This window comes from Condylura cristata, unplaced genomic scaffold (genome assembly GCF_000260355.1).
Source record: "Condylura cristata isolate star-nosed mole 26May11 unplaced genomic scaffold, ConCri1.0 scaffold00003, whole genome shotgun sequence".
Taxonomy (NCBI): domain Eukaryota; kingdom Metazoa; phylum Chordata; class Mammalia; order Eulipotyphla; family Talpidae; genus Condylura; species Condylura cristata.
This window is the reverse complement of record NW_004567104.1, coordinates 50,978,335-50,998,916: the sequence shown is the minus strand read 5'-3', so window position 1 is coordinate 50,998,916 and position 20,582 is coordinate 50,978,335.

Below are 20,582 nucleotides of genomic sequence, written 5' to 3'. Positions count from 1 at the left end.
AGAGTGATTCTCAAAGGGACAGCTCTGGCTTCTAATTGCCTCACCAGGAGAGACTTGGGGGACCAATGCATGTTCTGCTGCCATTGCTCCTGGAGCTGGTGCACAGTGTTCCTCTTATAAATTGCTTTGGCACATTTGTTGCCGTCATGCTGCTTTGCTGGGCCAGATCCTTGTGCAGGTTCTCGGACAGGAGTGAACCTCACGTCTTCAGTCAAGCAACAGCTAAACCTTTTTTTTTTTTTTTAAAGATTTATTTATTTGTGCACACAGAAATGGGATACAGGCCAGAGGTGCAGGGGTGGCGAGAGGCTTCACCAGAGACAGTGGGGAGCAGAACAGGCAGATTGACAAAGTACACTGCTGAGGGGAGCAGCGGGCGGGTCAGGAGAGGTCTGCTACGCCATGTGGTCACCTCCGGGGCAGGCGGGAATCGAACTCATGCAGAAGCGGCTTTCGCTTCTCAGTGCTGTGCTTTAACCCGTTGCACCACCATGGAGGGCCCAGCTGAACCTTTTTAATTCATAATATTTTCCAGAGTGTGGTCCACGTTGCCTAAAAGGAGCCTCCAGTCCCAGCTTCACTTAGCGCCAGAACCAGACCTCACTGAATCTGCTTGGACAGTTCAGATTCCTCGTCCCTCACACCTGCAGTCTCTTAAAGGACCCTTTTCCCACCAAAAGTCATATTAGTAACTGGAAGTCTGGACATTTTCTGCGAACTTCCAGCCTCTGCTGTATAAAGAAAATGTAGATATATATTTTTTCTGATTAGTGGCACTTGTTTGAGATTTGGAAGGTGGAAGAACCAACAATCCATTATTACCTTTCCCAGAAGTCATGGGCAGATATTGTGGGATTCTTTTGGGACCCCCACGTCGCTCACTGCAGCATTTTCCCATAGCAGCTATAACCGCTGACAATTTCTGAGCACTAGTGGCTGGCTTTTCTGACCTCTCCTCATGCATGTCTGACAGTTTGGTAAGCACCTGAGTTCTTGTATTTTCTTTTAACCTAAAATTGTATTTTAAGGTTTTTCTTATTGAGTTATAATTGATAAATGCCACTAAGTCATTTTCAGGTACATAGCATAATGAGTGATGTTGTACGTATTGCAGTGTGATCACTATGATGTCTAGTTAAAATCCATCACTACAGTTACAAAATCTATTTCCTCCTTGCAATAAGAAATTTTAAGATTTAATCTTGGCAGTTTTCAGATATATAATATAGTATTACTAACGGTGATTACCAGGCTGTACTTACATCAGTTATTTATTAATAACTGAGAGTTTCTACCCTTGGACCTATTTCACATTACCCTGGCCCATCCCCAGCATCTATGAACTTGATTATTTTTATTTTTTTTATATTTATTTATTTATGCATACAGAACTGGGGTACAGGCCAGAGGTGCAGGGATGGTGAGAGGATTCACCAGAGACAGTGGGGAGCTGAATATGTTGATTGACAAAGTACACTGCTGAGGGGAGCAGTGGGCTGGTCAGGAGAGGTCTGTGGTGCCATGTGGGTCACCTCCAGGGTGGGGATGGGAATCCAACTCATGCGGAAGTGGCTTTACCTTCTTAGTGCTGTGTTTTAATCCACTGTGCCACCAGGGAGGGCCCTGAACTTGTTTTTATTTGCTAGATTGTACGTATAATTGAGATCATATGGTATGTATCTTGCTCTGCTTGGCTTTTTTCCCTGAATAATGCCTTCAAGATCCATCTAGGTTGTTACAAGATTTCGTTTTTAATGGCTGAATAATAATCCATTGCATATATACACTCAAGCATCGCTTAATGACATTTCACAATGACTATCTTCATAGATAAAGGGGGCCCCAATAGGCACTAACGTGTTTCCTGGGTATGTAGTACGCTGTGCTCTCTAGGTTTATGTAATTGTACCTCATGATGTTTGCAAAATAGCAAAACACCTAAATATATATCTCTCAGAGTGTATCCTCATTGGTAACAAATATGAAAAGGTGGCCTCCGTGTCTTGGCTTTAATAACTCCTTGTATTAGTTGTCTTTCTGCTCGAATCCCTAGTATAGGCAGATCATAATGACTCCTGTAGCCATCTGCTCCTCATATGTTAAGTTCATCCTCTTTAGGGTGAAGTCACAAAAATATGTCTAGTTAAAATCCATCACTACAGTTACAAAATCTATTTCCTCCTTGTAATAAGAAATTTTAAGATTTAATCTCGGCAGTTAACAGATATATAATATAGTATTACTAACGGTGATTACCAGGCTGTACTTACATCAGTTATTTATTAATAACTGAGAGTTTCTACCCTTGGACCTATTTCACATTACCCTGGCTCAGGGTAATGCTTTGGATGCCTGTTTCCTACCCTGAAAAGAACATGGCAACTCTCAAATGGGAGAGTTCTTTGGGGTCTTGCCTTGTCATAGGATGGAAATTAAATTCCACTGAATCAGGTACTTTCTACCACACAGAGTGTGTGTGCTTGTTTTTGTGTGGCGGGGAGGGAGAGAGAGGTGAATGTAAAAGTCAAATGTATGTCGAGATTTCCTTTATTCTCTAAAAGAACCAAAAAAAATAACTGGTAGTTATAAAGTGATTAGAGAAAAGTTCTGTAAGTAATGAACAAATGAAAAACTTCAAATTTTACTCAGAAATCACGGACACATTGGTAGGTATTATAAATGGTAGAGAAATCAGAGATTTAATTTGATGGACCCCAGCCTATCTATCCTATTAGTGATCACACTGCCATCTTATGGGAAAATTAGAAAAATTTTTTTTCACTCCCCAAAACCCCTTACCCCAACCCAGAGCAAAGAATTTGGGTTTTTAGATTTTCCTATGTGTTTTAGATACTGTTACATTGTATGTGCTAAGGTATTTCTTAGTGATTCAGGCATATTTTGAATTCTGCTTATTTTTGTCTCACTGGAATGTTCGACAGCACAATAAAAAAAAGATGTAATTCTAGGAGTATAATTTATCACATTAGATTTCTTTGAAGTACACATAATTTTATAGATTCACTATATTTTGGAAAATATTCATCAAGTCAGTTAATTGAACCTTCAAGATAGTCTTTTTAAACTGTACTTTATATAAAAAGATCACTTTGTGTTATTCTAATAGAATCTATTGATAGATTTTAAAGGAATCTTCTGAGTGATCCACAGATATTTTGGTCTCAAATTATGAAAAGATTGTAGTTTAAAGGTTCAGACAAACTACTTTTATTATAATGTGTGATATATTTTCCAATGGAAATGCAGTTTCTTTTGTTTATGTAAGATGTACTCGATTTACCTCAGAAAAAGGCTAGAAGAAACATGTAATTAAATGTAATATAAAATAAGAAAACATTATGATTGAATGAAGCAAAGGAATAATGTTTCTGAGGTTTATTTTTGATGGAGGCAGATCAGTATAAACAGAAAAAAGTGATGTTACATAACCCATGTCCTAATCTTTGTAGTGCAAAATATCTAGTTATGTGAACCTATCAAACTTTTGAATCTCAGTATTCACATCTATGAAATGAATATAAAATGTAGCCAACCTGACTAGTGAATAATCCCATGCCAAAGCCATAATAGAAGACCCTTTCAACTTTTTTTTTTTTTAGATTTATTTTTACTTATTTATGCATACAAGAGCTGGGGTCTCAGTCAGAGGTGCGGGGAGTGAGAAGATTCACCAAAGACAGAGTGGGAGCAGAACAGGTGGATCTACTGAAATACACTGCTGAGGGGAGCAGCTGGTGGGTCAGAAGAGGTCTGCTGCGCCATGTAGGGATCTTACTCATGCCACAGTGGCTGTCAGATATCTTAATAGTGCTGAAACTTTAACCCCTGCACCACCAGGGAGGCTCCTGACTTCTTAATAGTGAACCTTTGTATTTTCCACAGGACAGAGGTTTTGACATGCTTTGTTAAAAATGATTAAGCCAAGTTGGCTCTTAACCTGAAACTATCGGTTCCCTTTCTTTCCCAAATTAGCTGCTGCTCCATCTGAGTCACTTGTTCCTCACAGGTGGTTTTCTGCTTAGCTTGCAAGGGGTTCTCTGTATTTTAATTTAACTTTGAATAAAACTCCAGTTATTCATACAAAATCATTTTGCAATTTGAATACAAGTTCAGCTTCTCTTCTGTTGGCCACAATCAAATGCAATAAAACGTGGATATTTCCTTGTTGGCTAAGATAGATTTGCCCAGAACCCAGAGAAGGCCACTAGGGGGCAGTGTTACCTAATTGCTCACCAACTATTAACCCTACTTGGCTAAACTTGCCCCAACCTTGTTGAACTCATAATTAGATAAGTTTTGAAGCCTAAATAAGACAACAGAATAGTTACAGCTAGTGTTTCTTGATTTCTTTCTCAGTGTCAAGTATTTTATACACAATTTTATTCAAATTTCATGTATCCTAAGTAATTCTTGTGGGTTTCTCCGTCCACTGAGATTTAAGATGGCTTTGCTTCAAATACTAATAATTATGTGATTCCCCCAACAAATTCTGTTGATTTATTGATTTATTTGTGTTAAATACCTCTGATTTCCTCTGGGTATTCTCTTGGGTAGTTATAAAGTTTCTATGGCTGTTGGAATTACACATGCTGCCTTTGTACAAATCAACTTATTTTTCTCCAACTTTCCATAGGACATTCATTCCATTGGTGCCTGTCTCCCAGGTGATTCACATGAGGGAGTCTGGTTGTTATCAGCCAACCCCCACACCCCCTTTCTGGTACTTTATTTCCTTAACCCGTTTCTCCAAACAACTAATCTAATGCCCCCCTTTCTTTCTTATAACTAGCAAATGAAGTGTTTGCTGATTGAGTATCGGTTTCACCCAAGTCCCTTATTCTCAAACAATGGGAGAGAAATCTGAAAGTGCAGTCTTAGTGGAATAGTTTGTGTGTGTGAAATCTTTGTCAATTGAATGTTTATAATTTAGCAACTTTGAGCATATGCAAAAAAGCTCTATACTAATCAGAATTTCATAGGGCTGTTCTCCGGCAGTTACATGTGGAGTGGGTTAATTATGAACCAGTGCTTAAAAAAGTTTAGCACACCGAGAAGATATCAGAAATATCTCAAATGAATATTAATGTTTTGAAATGTCTATGTAATTGAAATCAATTTAAATGTAAAAATAATTTGAAGAATGCTAATGCAATGGTAGAGTCACACAGATAAATATGTCAAAACACATTAGAGTTTCTCTGAGGCGATGGCAGAAACGAGCCTTGTGAGTGCAGGCTGCTGGCTGCGTGGACTTGACTTCATTTTGGCGCCTTTGAACCCACTTTTTGGGACTTTTGTGTTTGCAGAAGAGTTGTGCTTTGGCCTTGGTAATTTATTTTTTTTGGAAAGGATGCTTCTATTTTTATTTTAACTTCATTTAAAGTTGACTGACTTCTGTCAATCTGGGTCTAGGAATCACATATAAACTTCAATGTTAAAGAGAATAATGATTTAAAGAATTGGTTGGGCAAGCACTTCCAACAGGATCACTATGCAACTTCACAATTAATACTAGGCAGCTATTTTTTTTTTTTTCATTCATTTGTTAGTTCATGCTTTCCTCAGTGTGCTGCTTGCTGCTTTCTGTATCTGATATAGTGACACATTTTGGTTTGCCACGGTGGTTTTTTTTTTTTTTTTTTCATAGTAGTTACTCAAGAAATGCTTCTTAAAATAAATGAATCAAATATTTCCCCTTTCTTTTTTGGTCTGCCATCGATGACCAAAAGGAAAGGGCACTGCATGTCTTTTCTTCCTAAACTCAGCTCTCATTAATTACCAGTATTTTCCTTTTGTTTCAATCAAAACTGACACTACGCACACTTTGCATTTTAAAAATAAGCTAAAACAAAACGAAAAGAAATCTGGTAATTTACTTTTATTAATGTCTTCTTTTGAGATTCTCTTTGAAGTTTTTCTGAGATACTTTGACCTAAGCCATCTCCCCATTCCTCAACTTTTTGTGTTTAGAGCTTACATCTCTACAGATGTATTTCTGTTCTCAGGCTTTTCCATTTGACTTAGAGGGCAAGTTAAGCATTATATCTCATTCCAAGCTTATCATTCAAAGTAAGTAAGATGACTGCAGAATATTGTATTATTTGTTGTGTTTTAAAATGTCCTCCAGTGCCTACCAAAGGGCTATAAAAATGGTAGGAGCAAGAAACCTTGTTGAATTGAATTGATTCACATAATTCATTTGCTGGTGAGTCTACTTTCAAGACAATGTTCTACTTCACAGATACTTCTTTTATGTGCTCTTGCATCTTATAATGTTCCAAAGCAGTCTTTTCTTTTTTTTTTTAAGGTTTATTTATGCATCCAGGAACTGTGGTATAGTTGTGTGTTGGTGTGGATGGTAGGGAGAGGATTCACCAGAGACAGTGGGGAGCAGAACAGGTCGATTGACTGAAATACACTGCTGAGGGGAGCAGTGAGTGGGTCAGGAGAGGTCTGCTGTGCCATATGGGTCACCTCCCTGTCTCAGGACCAAACTCGTACTGTAGTTGCTGCAGATAGCTTCCTAGTGCACCATCAGGGAGACCCGGAGACATTCTTCATGCATTATTTAGAATATTTGACACAACAGTGTATTTACTCCTATTTCCTGACCAAATTGGAACCCTTGGTACTATGAATTGGAGTGTATGCTTGATGTAATTAGTTTTTCTGTCACAAAATTACATTATCCTCAGGTTTTAAATAGATGAGATATTTCTGCTCTTTCTAGCTGTCTTCTGAAAGATCATGACTGTGAATAATCTGAGAAATTTGCTTTGTAATTCCTAACATAAAACAAGATTGACTTTTCAATGTTTAACCATGGTCTTTAGTGTGATAAAGCTTACTATAAAATTTCCTTATGGAAATGATATAATTTAATCTATTTAGACATTTACAATGTTTTTATGACCAATAAGAAGGAAATGATTTTTGTGTAAAATTCTGTTCCAAGTTTCTTTTTACATTTATCAGTATCTTCTGCTGTAACTGACATGTGGTGTGGTTTCATTTGTTACTGATGGAATCAGCACAAGATAGTATAGATAAAGTTTTTGTGTATACATGTACTTTCTATTTATTCTGTCTGATTTATTATTTTATAATTATCTGTATGGAAAAGGGTATGTCAACATTCTCAAAGTGATGCTAGTTAAATATGTTTCATAAGAAATTGGTAAATATTACTGAAGAAAGTGTAGAAAGACCCACTGAAAACTGTATTTTTTTACAGCAGGACTTTAGAAGATTTTAATGTGCTAATTTGTTTTAGAATTTTTCTATTGATTATTTGGTATTTTCCAAATATACTCAATCCCAATATTATCAGGGCCCTTAGTTTTAGATAAAAGCAACACAGCTCAATTCTTAAAAATAGAGTTGATTTGATTATGTGACTGAAATATCCAGGAGTAGATTGGTTTCACAAATGCTCGACTACATAGAAGTGCTCCCAAGAGTCATCAGGTATCAGTCTCTTCATCTCTTTCCCTTTAGTAAGTTCTTTACCAATAGGTTCTCCCTGGGAGGAGTTAAAAATGGCCATTAGAGCCTTCCTGGTGGTGCAGAGGGTTAAGTCTCAGCACTGTGAAACTGTCAGCAGCATTGATTCCATACCAGAGAGCTGACCCACATGGTGCTGCAGACCTCTCCTGTCTCACCCACTGCTTCCCTCAGCAGTATAGATCTGCCTGTTCTTCTCTTTATTCTGTCTCTGGTAAATCTTCTTACCATGCGTACTGCTGGCCTGCTGCCCAGTTCTGCGCATAAATAAATACCTCTTTAAAAAAAAAAAAGGTCATTAAAATTTTAGCCTCACATTTTACCACAGAAGCAACCACAGTTCAAGACAGCAGCTCTTTTCTAAAAGTTCCAGAAAAATTCCAGTTGTATATAAGCTCTACCAAAGAAGAATGAGTATTTTCTGTTTTGCTTCCCAATATATTTGCAGCTGCCAGAATAGATCCTTTTGTGTTATGTGTTTGGTGCTCAGTAAGTTGAGTATCACTTACTTGACTCGAGTCACATTCCTGAATCATTTGGTGTGATGAAAAGGATGGGATACTCAAGCCTATTTCCACTCCTGGAGTTGAAGAAAAAGAGTATAGATATATTGTAAAATGTCCTGGGGGTCCCTAGTCTCCAGTCAAACTGGCAAAAAACCAGCAATTTTCAGAGTTATGCTGCCTCACAGTAAAGCAGTCTTTCCACACCCACCAATGGCCCAGGGGTGAGGTAGAGAAGGCCTAGCCAAGGGAACCAGGCTTTGCATCTATGCAGTGCACTCTTTGAATGAGTGAGGTTAAGTCCTGCCTTTCGTTCCTCGGCACATCGATGGCATCGACATCTCTTTAGGTTGGAACACCTTAGAAGTAGAATCATCTGTAAAGAATACTTTTATCTCTAATGTCAACCACTCATCATCCCTAACTATAAACCAATTTCAAACTTGTGTTTATTGAAACAATTCTGGCAGAAAAATATGTTGGACTGATTTCCAAGTTCAAATCTTCAACTTGGTAATCTAATAAACTTTTTAAACCTCTCATTGAGATTTTCATTCCAGTTAGGAAGAGATTTGATAAACCTGAACCACTAGAATTGAAAGTAGAGCAGAGCAAAGAAGGAAGAAAGGGAGGGAAGGAGGAAGGAAGGAAGAAAAAAAAGAGGAAAAGGGAGGAAGAAAAGAAGGAAAGGGCTATATAATAAAGATAAATGTGCTAATATATTAATGAAAGATTTTTTTTATTCTTCGTTTTATTGGTGGTCTTCTGAATGATCTATATAGATCATGCACAGATAATATATATTAATGTCAGGCCCAAGTTTGAATTTTTCCTTACTTATGAGCTAATACGTCATCCTGTTATTGTTTTATGAATTCTAGCAGAAGGCCCACGATTCCTCTGTCAGAGACAAAGGACTTTATTACTCATGGTGCAGACCAGCAGCACGAAGATCAGTGTGTATGAATCAGTTTCCCTAGCCCCATGTCCTAGACCATTTGGGAAGATCGATACCTTCCCTACTGTGGGTTGGCATCATACCTAGAAACAATAACTTAGGGAGATCACTATTTATAGCAAATCGTAAGTAAGCCTGTTCTTTGGGGAAAAATGTTACCTCATCTCTCTGGGTTGACCAATGCAGACAAAACCCCGATAAGAAGCACTGTGTAGAGTAGCCACGGCCTTTCATTTCCGGCAAGATGTGAAGAAGCATGAGAACTACATGAAGGCATGAAGGACGGTCTTCTAGCACCTAGTTTTGAAAACATTACTTTCTTCCTTTCTCAGCCATGTGAGAAGGTGAACAGAGAATGTTAGAGTTGGTGGGTTTTGGAGTCTTTCTGAAGTCATTTCTCATAGGCAATAGGCAATTGCCTTCTCTGTGGAACTGTTTTCATACCAGAAGCATAAATTCAAAAGTGTGCATATGCTTTGGGGACATTGGGGTTGATGGGGGAAAAGAGACAATGACTTCATTTTTATGATGCCAGAAAATGGTTTCTTTGGTATGTAAAGGACAAATGAGACTACTTGTTTTTTTTTCCAGGAAACAATTTAGATATGCTTTCTTTAAATACATTTGCTTTCCAATTATTAAGCAATTGCACAGCATGCCCTGGGAAGAGTCTTCATGAAAATGAAGAGCCCAGAAGGTCTTCAGAGGGCCTCATTCTAAATCTGGCCTCTGTGGTTGTTTGGCAGCTTATCAAGAGTCACATTAATCCTCATAAATAGTGCTTGATTGTCAAAAGGTAGCCCCCCTTGTTCCAGGCTTGCTGATTGAGCTACGCTTATTATTTTTCTTGACTTCCTGTACACAGGCTGCATGATTACCAAATGATCATGTGTAAACAAGATGCTGTTTTGTGCCGATAAATGGATTCCCACTGTTGCACAAGCCCCTAGGAGTCTGCATTAAAAACAAGTCGAGATGCAGAACAGAACACAGCATTTATTCTAACAGCAGGCACTTATCATTGGTGACATTACCTGATACGCCTGATAATCTAAAGCATTATGAGTTTGGAGAAAAATTTGGCTCATAAAGACATACAAGGAGATAAACCATGGCTACTCATAGACATTGTGAGCAGTGCTTTGAATAGAATAATCTTATCTACATTCATCATCCAGCTAGCTCCCTCCTCTCACAGCAATGAGACAAGATAAATTCCCAACTCCCATTAATGTTAATAGCAGCTTCAGAAGCAAATCCCTTGCTCCTCCATCGCAAAGAACGGCTGCCTCCTCTAGCTTTAATATGCTGTAAACCTGTTTCAGCCCAAGCTAATTGATGGGAATTTGAATACAAGCAATTTAACATTAATCATTGAAATGGTGGCCAACACAGTTGATGATGGGAGCTACTGACCTAAAGGGTGGTTCTCCTTTCTACTGATTCTGTTAGGGCACCCTTATAACCTAGGCCAGGTAATATGCATGCACCCCTTTCTAACTTCTGACACACTCCTGTCAGCACATATTTGCAAGAAAGTCTGTGGGGGAGACATATTGACATAGGACTCACTCAAGATAAAAGTAAAATAACCATTTATCTACAGTGTGAAGTTGGGCAAGTATCTTAAGATCTCTACATCCATATTTCATCATCTATAATAGTTTATTCATAGTTTTTCCTACGAGTAAATGAAATAATGTGGTCACGACAATAAGTAAAAGTTAGGTGCTTGCAGAAGCCCTACTGGATTTTACTGAGAAAGAAATGCCAAGAAGAAACTAAACCTTCAGGGGGAACCTGAGATCTGTGAGATCCAGCTTTCTTGAAGTAGAAGAAAATTACTGTGCATAGTAATATGAAGAGGGATTTGACATTCCCATGAGGAAACCGAGAAAGAAGAAGCTGAGCCCAGGTGACAGAGAAGTGGTAAAAGATATGGACTTTAGTTGACAGGGACACTGGGAATGGGAAATGACTGAAAGGGGTCCCCATATGGCACACAGGGACATATCTGGTATGTGGCCTGTTGCGTGTCAGATAAGAGATAGGACCTTTGTCTCTGTGACATCTTCCCTGAAATCACCCTGTTCATCAAGTTGTTTGCATAAGGGGATTTTTTGAAAACAAAGTCTTGGGGCTGTGTGTGAAACCAAGGACACAAGAAGATGGTAAAGTTGGAAGTCTCAGCTGAGGCACTTGGAGAGATGAAAGATGGGAAATTCCTACTAGATTTCAAGCCTCAATTCACATCTTCCAAAAATATGATATCAGGTAGGAAGGCTCTAAACTTGTAAGAAGGGGATGAAAGGAAAAAGTGGAGTAGAGGAAAAGACACGGGCATTGAGTAATTCTTTGTGTGGAGAGAATCTTGTTGGACAAACTTGTGCTTTGAGCCAATAACTCAGTGAGACCAGTCAGAGAGCCTGGCGTGTGTTCTCGGCTACGGGGAGGCAGTTGTTGTACTCATGCTTGAGGAGCCAGCATGGCCTGTAACAGCGCAGAGAGAGAGTGTGTGTTCACAGAGAGTTGCATTCAGGAAGTTATCATCAAAATGGGCACTCGGGTATGAGATGTATGAGTGTTTTCATGATTCAAGTCTGGAGACACAGCGTTGGTCTAGAACTGTTTTAAAACTGTTGCCCAAGGACTCTGCAGGGACATTAAGAGCCCATGTGAGAATTGAGAGCTACCAGAAAAGCAGGACTCAGAGAACAAACTCCAGACAGTGGAGGGGCATCACACTGGTCCTGGGGCCTTTGATCAAACCCATTCAGGGTGGGGCATTCTGTAGGGTCCTCCAAAGTGCCCAGGAACTAGCTTTCCACAACTGCCAGAATTAATATGTGTAAAGCCAGTTTGGGACAGCAACATATTAACAGTGAATTAAGAATTCTTTTCTAGGCTCCCTGGTGCCTCAGGGATTAAAGTCTCAGCACCATCAACCTATCATCAGCCACTGTGGAATGGGTTTGATCCCTGGCCAGGGAGGTGGTCCACATGGTGCAGCAGACCTCGCTGTCTCACCCACTGCTCCCCTCAGCACTGTATTTCAGTAGATCTGCCTGCTCTGCTCCCCACTCTGTCTCTGGTGAATTTTCTCACCCACCCCCCTCCTCCCCCAACACACACACACCTCTGGCTTACACCCCAGCTCTTATATGCATAAAAAGATAAAAATAGATCTTTTTTTTTTTTTAAAAAAAAGGATTTTCTTTTCCCCTTAGTTTTTCCCCTATTAGGATGTTTACCAAAAGTTTGCAAGTAGGAGAAACCGAAAACAGGCTGACAATTCCCTTTCCCTAAGGCAGACACCCCCCTAGGATGCCAGATTTGAATGAGGGAATGTTGGCAAACTCTTACCTTGGGTAATATCTTGGTTTAGATACTCTTAATATCTTTAATATTGGGAATGTGATTGTAGCATAAACTGACTTAGGACTGTTTGCGACCTTAGAATAAGCAGAAATGTCATAGGGCCTGCAGGGTTCTCCAAGCCTGAATTCTGGATCGCTAAACATGTGCTTTTCTGTGCTGTTGCTAAGATATTGGAAAAGGGTGGATAAATTGCAATTTACATTTCATTCCATAGCCTCTTGGGAGTTGTATGAGGAAATGAAACAATCATTTCTCATGATAAATTTTGGCTCTTGGACTTGTTTTCCTGCTGGGACATATGTGTGAACCTTCTGGGTGGCAAACATCTGGGTGTTTGTGTGGGGGTGTCCGATATCTGCATTGGCTCGGTGGACTTTTGCTGACACTGGGGCCACAAAGTCAAGGGAACTCTCCCCACACCTATTTCACTATCACGTGATGGCCCCTGTACACTGATGCTCAGCTTTTAGACATAAGCAGGACAACTGCAAGTATCCTAGGAAGACATTCTGCTATATTGATATACCATAATACTGTACATGGAGCCAAACTTTAAGAAAAAAACTATTTTAAGAATAGAACCTAAATACTTTTCCAAATTAAAAACAAGTAAGGACTAGCTGTTAGTATGTCAAAAAAAAAAAAAAACACCCCAAAAAACAAATAAGTGAACAGATTTTCAAGCCTGAGCATTGTGCCAAACCCATGTCATTTGCTACAGAAAAAATACTCAGCTTCTCATAGAGGTGTTATCAGGTGACAAGAGTTATAATGGTGGTAGAAATATGAAGAGCAAAAACAATCCCAATCCATTAAAAATGAAGGTTAGGGCCCTCCCTGATGGTGCAGGGGGTTAAAGCACAGCACTAAGAAACTAAGGCCACTTCCGCATGAGTTCCATCCCCGCCCCAGAGGTGATCCATACGACTCGGCAGACCTCTCCTGACCTGTCCGCTGCTCCCCTCAGCAGTGTACTTAGACAGTCGGCCTTTTCTGCCTCCCACTCTGTCTCTGGTGAATCCTCTCACCGTCCCTGCACCTCTGGCCTATACCCCAGTTCTGTAGACATAACTAAATCTTTAAAAAAAATGAAGGTTAAATCAAAATATTTTAAAGATTAGAATTAAATGTAAACTCAAAGCTAAAGTCACTCAGGACAATGGGAAAGCTCTAGTATTTAAAAAATACTTTAAATAGAGCCCTCCCTGGTGGCACAACAGGTTAAAGTACAGCACTGTGAAGCTGGCTGCACCGGCTTTGGAATGAGTTAGGTGCTCTGTCAGGGAGGTGACCTCAGGCGCGGCAGACCTATCCTGTCTTGCCCTCTACTCCCTTCAATAGTGTATTTTGACTATCTGCCTGTTCTGTCTCTGGTGAATTCTCTTGCGGCCCCTTCCACTGTGGACTATACTGAATTCTGTATGCAAAAATAAATAAATCTTTAAAAAATACTTTAAATATAAACAATAAGGCAATCATAAAAATAAATAAAGTGTTATATGTTCTAGTATGCATGATTGTCTTCAGTTTTTCCTTAAAAACCTGAATTTTAGGAGGCTTATTTTATTCTTAAATGGATGTTTTTTCCAGAGAAAAACATTTTTCTATTGTTTCGCTGAATCTAAGTTTCGTTTGCATGTGTGTGTGTGTGTGTGCTGTGTGGTGAGGTGAAGTAGGGATAGTGACAATTAAAATGGACCATGTACAGGACTCCTAAGTCTAAACGTTTTCGAAATCATTCTCTCATTTCTAGTTATTATCTATTTCTTTGTAACTGGGGTGTGATTTCCATTTTGAATTTTAATGTTATTTAGCATACTACAAAAAAAAAAAAAAACAAACAAACCAGTAAACCCTCAGTAAATGTTTATGCAATGATGGATATGCTAGAAAGTTACTTTTTAAAATCAATACCATCATCTGCCTATGGAAATCCTTCCTGTCAGTCCGTCAGCAGACAGATGATTTAGTTATTTTGGGGTTAGAATAATAACAGTCTAATACTTGAAACGATTTCACTGGAAATTGTTTATGCTGGAGTCAGCATAAAGGTCATTAGGAAGTGTGTATGTGTGTGTGTGTATGTGTGCGTGTGTACAGGGCAAGGTCTTTTTCTTTCAGGAAGTCATCTTGAAAATTTTCTAAAATTCTCATTTAAAAACATTCTAAAATAAACTTTCCATAAGAATAGGTTAGAATTTGTCCCATGTGATATTAGGCCTATTGTCAGTACAGCCTTGCGGATATAGTCAACTTCTTACACTAGTCTGCTGGCTTAACAGTTTCTAGTTCCTCAGTCAGAAGAGGTGGGATAGATAATAACTCACAAGCAAGTGAAGGAAATAGCCAAGTTGAGAATAGTGGCAAAGCTCTTTGGCTGAGCAGAGGAAAGACCTTGTAACTCTGTCGTGGCTGCTTTTCCCAAGCTTGTGAATTGTGAGCTTGACCTAGCAACAATCTGAATAGCAAAGCATCTTTTTTCTTAGTGCCCATTTTCCTGCAAAAGCATATTTTTGATTGGACTGCAGTGGAAAGCATAATTAAATGTTACAGAGACTCTCAGAACTTTAAACCATTCTCCTTTTCCTTTTTAATTTGACAACACAAACAAGTCTAATGTTTCCTTTTGCTGGCTCCAGATGTCCATTGTGAATGTAAATGATGAGCCAGTAGAGCTGATGCTTCCACTGAACAGATCTTCGGAGTAAAAATGAATCGTTGCATATCCTGCAGGTGCCTCTGCTGAGGGAGTCTTTTCACTCTGAGGACACTTAACAGAGAGAATATACAGCTGGTCAAAGAAAGCCTTTAGGCTATTTCAAAGTTTCTATACCAAATAAAATGCTTCATAAAGTTTACTTGAAAGTGGAATATTATAAAATATGGTTATCTCTACTCTTTCACTTTTATTCCAAAAATTGGGACTGAAAATAGTATTTTTAAGAATCAGATAAACTCCAATATTTAGAGTTCTGACAAGGAAAAATTTTCCATGTGGAATGTAATCTGGAGGTGGTTTTCAAATTAACAACAAAAATTCAGCAATTGTTATGTCTCGTCAATAATTGCTGCATTCGGCCTGATTATTTTGAATTTTTCAAGATCTTTTACAGCCACGGATTTGAGCCAAAACCTTTCAAATGACACCTCATGAGAATCATTTATGGAGTCAGCATTGATGTCTGACTGGGGAGAGAGCTGTTCATATACTTAGCATTTCAAGTAGAACTCGCCATGTGATTTGTTCAATCAAGGTCTGGGATTTGGGAAGAATCTATTGCTGAGTGTAAATTGTTTACTGAAGTACTTATGACTGCAGAATTTGGAATTGAAAAAAAAAGTATCTTGAGAATCTTCCCTGTCCTTTCCTCAGAAGCCCTGAATGATTATACTGCTTGGTCTGCCAGGCTCCCCCTGTGATGATTCAACTGGATTCCTCTTCCCTCAAAGATCCCTGCATTCTAAAATAATTTTCTTCCTTTTAAACTCCCTACTAAAACACCAATTCTTTCAGCACAGCTGACCACAGCAAGAGGAAAACAAACAGATGGTGTTAATTCATGCTAAAATGAGAAAGTCTGCTATCCTCTATGGGAATATTTGCTTCACAAAGGAGATTGCTTGGGAAGCTAAATTTATCTGTCATTTGTAGAAACGAGGAGATGATGTAAAGAATTTCAATTGTGGGGAAGGGGCTCGGACTTTTATATTTTTATTAGTATTTGGGCCATAATAAATCAGAAAAGAGATATGCAAAGTCATCTTACCCAGACTAGAAAAAAAAAAAAAGAATAAACTATGATTGGATAAGTAATACCTTCGAGGAAAAAGGTCTCAGTCAGAGATTGGTGGTTCTGGAGAGTATTGAAAAGAGCAGTCACAGAAGTACATTTTGCCAAGGCCTGCCTTGGCAATGTTCAGAGAAGAGAGTTTTAGATAATAGAATTTTTATTAATTTTTCTCCACTGGCATGAAGGCTCTATACTAAAAATGATCTAATTTACATTAAGTGCTTGATTTGTATGACTCGCTCTATTTCCAAGCTTTTTAAGCAAGGTAGTTCTGTCTACCTAGAAGTGTACCAGCATAACGTTTTAAGAATTCAGGGACCAATTAATTTTTTTTTTTTTTAATATTAGGTTAGGGCCAGAGAAACAGAATCACTACAATATTTCTACAGCTCATACCTTATGCAACTATGGGACATAGCTAAACAATCTCTGTAAGGTTGTTGTCTTCGTATCTTCCTTGGAATTGAAAGTCTGTAGGACAGGTAGTCAAAAAGAGAAGATAGATGCCATGTGAAGGAGAGCAAGGAGCTGGAGGTCATGAAGGTGGACAGGCCTAGGCTCACACTACCGCCAACCTTGATGACGTGAATGGCCTGTAGAAGAAACTGAGCCCTTTGTCATAGAGCTCAACATACACCTGGCCTGGAGATAGAACCTGAAGCGCAACTGAGGGGAGGCATTTCACATATTTAGTAGCGTCGCTGGTACCAGTCAGCCTAAGACGGAGCATGCATCTGGTGACCCTGAGTCTGCCTGAAGTGAAAATAACATGGGAAAACAACATAGCTGTTGCTGCACATCAGCCTTCCAAGGTGAAAGTGGAAAGTCTCTTTGAAGCAACAGGAGGAGGGAATTATGAGAAATCTAGTTAAGCAAAGTTGGCTCACCTCCATTCTACAGAATAACCAATCGCCATTATGGTCTTTTAAGTCCTCTTCAGAAACTTAAGAAGAAGTTGGTCCTGAGAAAAGAACCTACTCTTGATACCCTGACAAAATAAGGAGTCTGGTTGAGGGTCAGAGCCTATGGGAAGTTTGTTGCACATTAAGGAGTCCTACCCTGTGGGCTGCCTTGCCAGGTAGCCCACTTCACTACCCCGACAGAGCAGAGGCTGTCTCTTGTCACTTTCCCTCTGGTTTCCTGGTAATCCTTTTCCTTTCTGAATGTTTATAGCTGGGATGTCTCCAATTCCTACCTCAAAGTTACTGTGGGTAGTGACTGTTACTTGATTTCCAGAAGACAGACCATGAAAATAACAGTATTCTTCTCCTCCTGTAATTATCAAGAGTTCTTTCATTTTCGGCCCTTATTTTTCTTTTTCTGTCAAAATTCTGTAGTGATCAGTATATTTGGCTGAAGAGATCACTTAATGTTCCCCACTAGCTTCTTATAGCATCTTCATAGTCCCATATGAGTGTATTGGTTTTTCCATCTAAGCATCTACCTGTAATATTGTAATGGAATTCATATTTAACCTCAATGTGACAGGTGAAGTTTGCTGTGTATTCACAGGTTTTTATTAAATCCAAGACAGTGATTTCAAGCAGGATACGAGGTTATGATAGGAAGGAGAGTCTTGATGAACCACTACAAATCCACTATTGCTCTTAGGAAAGCCTCTTTTCCATAAGTAGGTTATTTCGGGAAAATGTGAAGAACAATTTGTAAAACAATAGAAATTCTCCCACATTCTCAGTCTTCATCTGCCAGTGGTTTCTAGTAAGACAGGAAAAGTTAATAAATGCTAGAAAGTACCTTCTTATAAAGCAGCAGCTTGCTTTTGACGGGTTATTTTATTTTATTTATTTATTTTTTACAGCATTATTCACTTTTTGTATAATGTTTGATTTCTCCACTCAGGTGTAATCTTCATAAAATCCCCCCCCCCCCGCCATCACCTGTGAACTGTTATGGCCCCTTGTGCTCTTCCCGCCCCTTTTCTGATCCCTCTCCAGCCTCCTCCCCTATGGTATATCTCAGTTCTATAGTTTGCTGGCAAGATTTGTCTTTTTTTTCTGATCCTTTGTTCAATTTCCCTATATTCTTCCTATAAATGAAACCATCCAATATTTTTCTTTGTCCTTCTGACTTAGTTCACTGAGCATTGTTCTTTCCAGCTCCGCCCACATTGCTGGGAATGATAAATGATAGCTGGATAGTATTCCATTGTGTATATATGCCCCATCTTCTTGATCTAGTCATCTATTTTTGGGTATTAGGGTGTTTCTGTATCTTAGCTATTGTAAATAGTGTGAATAGCTTACTGTTAAAGGATAAGTTGTATCAGTATAGGAGTTACTCCTCATATGCAATTCTTTTGACTCCTAATTATCCCAAAGTTCAGAACCTGCATTATCTTGTCAGATATCTAATTCAGCATTGCTTGCCACCTTCAGTGTTCTGGCACTCGAGATGACTTCACACTGTCATGACATCAGATGAAGGGAGCAAGCTAGGGAAGATGACTTTGGCCTGGAATCAGAGTGGGTAGTGTGAGGAAACATGGCAGGATGCTACGTAATGGCTAGGGAATTGAGCAGGCCATAAGTCAGATGCTGGAGAGGGGACCGCAGGTCTCCTGGAGTGTGAGTGAGCTGCAGAGGGATGACAGGATCATCCAAGTAGCTGGGGTCAGCCTGACACAATGGGTCACAGATGGAATTTGTTTTGAGTGTCCCTTTGAGGAGAAACTAAAACTTACTGCTTAGTGTGGGGAAGTTAACAAGGGGCCTGGGTGGAGATAAATGGGGGATTTTTGTATGACATAAAAGTGAGGAATAGGAATGAAAGCAGGACAGCCATGGATAGGCAGCTGCTCAAAGAGACTTCGGAAGAGAGAGTTTAGAATGACCAAGGTAAATCTACCAGTTGGTACAAACAAATCAGGTGGAGGCGGTCTCATTTGTTTCTTCATTTCATGTAACTGACGGGCTCTTTAAGAACCCCTCCTCCTCTCACCTAGCTTCAGGTTTCAGGGATTTGGCAGCAAGGCAGTTGAATCACAGACAGTGAGGTTTGGGGGAGAGGAAATAATTGAAAAGCTTGTTGCTTATTAAGCAATAAATTATGTCCTGGGATTGATGCCAGGGTGGTTTGGGGAGGGTCAGTACATATTGACCTCTGGGGAAAAAAAAGGATTTATTATCAAACAGTCTTTGTACAAAATCTTAACTAATGAGGGGCATGTCAGCAACCGAGGAAGGCAGCGCCCTGCACTTGCTGCAAAGTTGGGAGGTGGAGTCTGCTGACATCTGTCTGGCAGAGACACTGCTGTTTGGAACCTCCTGCTAATCAGGGCCTCATCCAGACCATTCCTCACTATGGTAGATCATTCTCCACTGAATTGTAATGCAGATCAAGGGGGGGCTGCTGCCCAAATTTAAAAGGTGCTGTCAAATGTAGTGGTGATTGTCTATCCTTGACTATTCTAAAACTGAAGATGAATTTTTGCATTAAATATCACGCTATCATGACTGTTGAATCAAATAGCAAAGTGATTCTGTTCCTAGTAGGAGAGCAGTTGTTTCGTTTTTTTTTTTAACCTTAACGTGTGAAAAAGGAAAACAGTAATTTATAGCTATAAATGTTGTATGACTTGTTTACTACTGTCTATGGTTAGATGAGTTAGAAAAACCCCCAGCAAGTGTTAAATAGAGGGAAAACTGATTACTTATGAATGAGTATGTCAATATTAACACACATCTGTAGAGCATTTAAAAATGTATAATCTCATTTAATCTTCTTAACAACAGGATACCATAGATGCTTCGATTTCTCCTGTTTGCAAAAGGGGAGCAGACCCATCTCATTGGGCAGTGGTTCTTAGCTGGAGGTGATTAGCACCCCTGGGGATCTGGAGATTTGCCTAGTTGTCATAACCTGGGGAGGAGGGGAGTTGTTGGCTTCTGGTGTGTGGGTTTCCAGGGATGCTCTCAGCCCTTCTACCATGCACAGGACAACTGCCATACCAAGGAAGAACCCCAAACTTAGGATGCATTAAGGAAATGCCATTATGGGCAGAGAGCTGCTGCTTGGACTCCCCCCTCCCCACCACCTCCACGTCATCCTCATGACAGTGTGCTCCATTCTCTCTGCACATCAGGTGCTTTCAAATAGGAAAAAAAAAAAAAAAACTTTGCAGGAAAACATTGCTTTTTACAATTTTGTATACAATGTAAAAAGGTCCAATCTGGTTCCTGGTATGGAGAAATTATAGCCTGCTGGTTTTTCACAGAACTGAAGACAGCATCAATTGAAGGGTGTGACAACACAAGAATACAGAAGCAAGGATGGTGTTAACTCTGGAAAACAAAGTGTGATATCACTTGCCTAGGGGAAACATTTGTAAAATTGGAGTAGAGTCATGCTTCACTAAGACTTGATACTTTCTGAGCAATGGATCGTTAGGTGATTTTGTCATTGTGCAAA